Genomic DNA, 5,157 nt, shown 5'->3' with positions numbered 1-5,157 from the left:
TCATTGTGTCACCAGTCAGTTGATCGAACGTGACATGCATCCTTCCGGGGGGTAAGCACAGATCATAATAGTTCCCAAGCCTCGCATTGATTTCCACTGGAACTTTCATAGACGGATGGAAATATCTTTTTGACGAAAATGTAAATTTGTCGCTTTTCTTCAGAAAAATTTTTGATGGCGTGTTGGAAGAAAATATTAAACTATTTCACATTTAATAACTGCAACAGAATCTGCGATATTGCTTTTACCGTTGTGTAATGACAAACTACGACTGGATTTTCGACCTGTAACCAACCATTGGCTGTTTAAGGACACAAATTCAACTTCCTACAAAACTTTTGAGCACACATTCTTGTAATTTAGAAACTTTTCTTTACGGAAAAATAAAACTGCGCATGGTCGCTGATTTAAAAAAGTTAAAATTTAAAATTCATCTCAGTCGTTAAACTTTAACTGTTAACCAAGAGGTGGTGATGTGAGGGTGTCCACAGTAAACATTTTGAAATGTGGAAAAATTAGTATTGTATTGAAAAATACTATTGCAGCTAATTTATACAATCCTGGTTGATACTGACGTTAATCGAGTCATATTTAGGCCTTTACATTGTGTTGAAAAGTTGCAAAATTTGCAGAGTGGGTGGAAAACTTTTTCATCTGTGAGGGAGTTAATGGGTAGGAATATTTTTAGAAGTTCCAAAAATAGTGTCATGAAGTTCCGAAAACATCCAATACGTGCCTTTTTGCATAACGAGTAATACTCCAAGGATGCAGACGGTTTATAGATCAGAAAGCTAAATTTGGCTTTTCAATCTCCAGTACAGACAAAGGGACTACAATCTCTTTTTACAAGAACCAGTAAATTCAAGTTCAAGCTGACTGTTCTTAACTTTTTCGAAAATCTGAGGCTGGATTTTTCTTAATTTGTCCTTAAATTAATAGGGTGTGAGCAGTGCGATTACTAGCTTTTTTGCTCTAGGGAGGTGTTCAGGCCTTATTTGCCAACAAAGTGAGTGAGACAACCTTCATTTGCCGACAGATCTGAATATACACCGAAAAAGCACCCACACATGGCTAAAAATCATCGTTTTTAAGAAAAGCGTTGTTCAAAATCGCATTTTACAGTAGCTCAGCCTCAGCTAGTTCTTAATCTGTTTTTAATTTCTGACCAATTTTGATGAGGCTCGTGTTCTTATAAAATTGTTCTTATAAAAAAGGAGTGTAAAAGAGCTCATTTCTCCTACAGGTAAAGTAAAAAATTATGTATTATCTCGCGATGTGGAGTTTTTCCTCTCTTTTCATGAATAATTACAATACTAACATGCCAATTCATATCAGCCTGAAACAACGCCACCCCTCCCTAAAAACAAACCCAAACCTTCTGGATCAGCTATACACATTTCATAAGAATGTTTGAGACGACCCCAATACTCACATATTTTCGCGATTCCAGAAATTCAGAATTAAAAAGTTCCTAGAGCTTTCTTATCAAAAACCAACTACATTTTCATTTGAATTTTATTATGTACCAGTGTGGTCTTGTGGAGAGTTTGCCACAGAAATTATGTATATATGATGCTCGTATTATAGCCCTAGACCCCCGTTATTGGAGGAAATGCTTACACAATATAATCAGGTTTTAAAGTCCTCGGCTAAATATTTTTATTGAGGTAGCTGCTATAAAATTTTATTTCCTGTTTTCGTTTTTAAGGACGATGTAGAAGATTTGATCTAAACATTTCGCCTTCTTTGAAACCTTTCAATCTCAATGTATTTGAAAGTTTGGAAAAATTTTAACGTCGTTTGCGTACGTGAGGCTGCTCTGTGAACCTTTTGATGTACATTATAACAGGCAGTAGTGGTAGGTTAAGTTCATGACAGGAAATCGCAAAAATAAGCATTCTGCTTTCGAAATGATAAGGTATAACGACAGCAGATACCAGTGCGAGGTTGAGGGCAAAGGGCTGATCTTTTACATATTCTTAGACTACAAAATAATTTTTGACTGTCTGTAAATTTTTTCCTGAAATTTTTCATTGTGTTCACCTAATTCATACAACAAAATAATTCAAGGTCTCGAATGTCTAAAAAATCAGCCTGCACTCGTGTGCTGCCAATTGAATTGTTGTTTTAGTATTTTGCTTCATCTAGTTTGTTTGAATGAAGCGAAAAGATGGCATACAACTCATTATTACATCCTGTGGTCAGAAGGAAGTGAAACGTGGCTATTCTCAATGTAATTGCAACGATCATAGCCCTTAATTATAAAGAGGTCATCTTGAATTACGCAAAATTGCTCAAAATTATAACTTTATACTCATACAATCTTAATTAAACACCTTATGGTTACAATAAGACCCAATGCATTTTGCTTGAAACACCCCCACTTCCCTTCATCAATCTTCTTCATGGTCTCAAACTGCTCAAGTTAATTTTTCAAGTTTTATAAATGGTCCCACTACGCCTTGAAGACAAAATTGAGTAAAACAAAGTAAAGGATGCCCTGGAAACAGGGGTGTAGTGCTAGGGGCGCTCAGGGGGGCTGAGCCCACCTTGTTGATGCCGAAAGTTGGCAAATTGCTACTTCTGCTATTTTTTCGAAACATTTTGTGCAAAGCCTCCCTTTTTTATTTTGATAGCACTACATAATTGTCTGGAAACCAAGGGCTCAAAAAGGAGTTTAGTCGAACAGTGAAAGAGTGGAATGGAATAGGAGCAGGCTCTTTCGTTGAGACTCTGGTACCCAGGTTAAGCAAGGGAAAGTGTCCTCGGGCCAATGTTTGTGAAGTATTATACGCTGGGAAGAAATGAAATTACTGGTTCACAATGTGTCTGCTATAAATGGCGTTTTTGAACAAGATCATCTTGTTATCGCAGTACGATAGCATGAGTTTGTTATTGGGATCGTTTTCATGACACAAAAAGTGGTTTACTGTAGAATGGAATACAGTCAACTCTTCCCTCTGGACCACCCTCTATCTTGAACCTTTCTCTACCTCGAACCCAATTGTCTCCCCCAACATCAAAATCTCCATGACTGTAACTTCTTTCAAGTTCTAACAAGAGTTTTGGTTCCTCGCTTTTCTCCCTATGACGAACTCTCCTGCGTTTATAGTGAAATGATGCGATTGAGCAAGCTGAAAATTTCTTAATCAATCGAAACCTAAAAAATGATTAGCATAGTACCCTGGGCGCCAGAATCAACATAACTTAGTTTTGAAAATATAGTTCAATCTAGTCACAGAAATATTCATTTCAGCGAGGACTGGAAAAAGGTTCTTCCCTTTCCCGCATCCACTCATTCTTCGCCACCGTATCGGGCAAAAACGCTGCAGCCCCAGATCAATTCCTCAAATTTATTTTTCTAATTCTAAAACAACAAATAAGAATAGCTGCAACAGGGGAGGAGTACTAAAAATGTAATTCTATCTGCAGTAACATATATCATTAAAATTGATGTTAGAAAAACCGGTTAAGAATTCTGCTTGTATGAAATACAATTTCGAAAGATTGGTCAGAATAATATTTTTTCTCTTTGCGGCGAATCTTTGCGGCAGAATTTGACGAAAAACGTCACACTTCATGATGAGCCGATAGGAGTTCAATTTCACTAATTGTTCTTCATGTTTATTTGAATGAAGAGACGAAGAAGAAAGTGCTCTGCTTTGCGGGAAAAGAAAAAGACAGATGAGAAATATGAATCAACAGGAAAAGTACTACATATTGCTCAACAAACGCAGAGATAAGCCTGGAACACTATGGTGAATCGGTGACGGAGTTACGGGCATAAAATTTTCAAGACAGGGGTTGGAAATAAATGAAAGCAATTCATCAATTATTACCAACTGTCGAGAGAATTTGCCGACCAATCAAAGATTTAACGAAAGACTAAACGATATTATTACTCTTTTAATGAAGCATTTGAGGTGTCACACCCCTACATCTCTGCCCAATTGACCCCTAAAAGCAAACCAAGTATTCCTATTTTCCTTCCCTTATTTTCAACCTTTTTGTTACAAATAGTCGGATGAAGGAAACTGAATACTTCGAAACTCATTCTTAAAAGAAGTTGTTTCCCTTAAATATACCCATCAAAAGGGCATTTATTTTCATTTGAAGTAATATCGCTGTAACGAACGACTCGTATCAACTGGCATAGGAAAATGACAGGTGTACGTCTAGGGATCCATTGCCTACGTCATAGATATAAACGGATTATCACACGGAGCCAATTGTCCATTATTGCAAAAGGCAGGTGCTAATGAAGCCAAAATATATCATTGAATTTACATTATCTTACGACTGTCTGAGCACACATCTGATTTAATTTTCCGTCTTTGTCAGATTTCAAATAGCATGAGTCTAGAAGTGATCGACGTAATGATATCCTAAATAAAAAGTGATATAGACAGAATGAAAGAAAAAAGATATTTATAGAGACATTCAGTTGATTTCCTTTCATCTGAAATAAGTTCAAGTTACATAAAGAACAGGGAAATCGTCTCATAAAATCAGAATAATAATAATAATCGTCACTGCTGCAATCGACATGAGACAGGTGTTTGATATTAATTATTATATGCACCATACAACCTGTGAGAAGTTCCAAGGGTTAAAGTGAAAAATGAGCTTCCAGGATGCTAGAAACTGGTTTTACCTTGATCTAATGGATATGCAAATACCCCTCGATAATTCATAGAGAATGGTTTTAAAACCGTATCAATCAAACTGTCAAATAAACCCATATTCTTTTTTACAGCTTGGATCACCTTTGGACAAGTGACGTCACATATAGCATAAATAGACAGTATTTCACGGCTTTCAAAAGACTTTCTTGGTAAATTTCCCAAAAAAATATTTTTGGTTACAATGTAAATAAATAAAATAATATTAGTTTTGCAAGCAACGGAATTTTCCCAATGTACAAACTTTGTGCAACAAAATTTCGAATTGTTGTTTGAATTCCTCTATTTTTCAAAACACGTGAATTAATGTTTTCAAAGTAACATATATTTGTGGGAATTTCAGCGGTTTATGGATCAAATACTCCCAACGGTTTCAAGTCATGTTCCTTAATCACTAACTAATTGCATGGGATAGATAGATGTGTGCATCTAGTTGTATTTTTCAAGCAGAAACATTTCTAGATACAACGCTACC

This window comes from Rhopilema esculentum, chromosome 6 (assembly GCF_057945365.1).
Source record: "Rhopilema esculentum isolate cy_ngs chromosome 6, ASM5794536v1, whole genome shotgun sequence".
NCBI lineage: Eukaryota > Metazoa > Cnidaria > Scyphozoa > Rhizostomeae > Rhizostomatidae > Rhopilema > Rhopilema esculentum.
The sequence above is the reverse complement of the archived record's forward strand: the minus strand, read 5'-3'. Positions refer to the sequence as shown.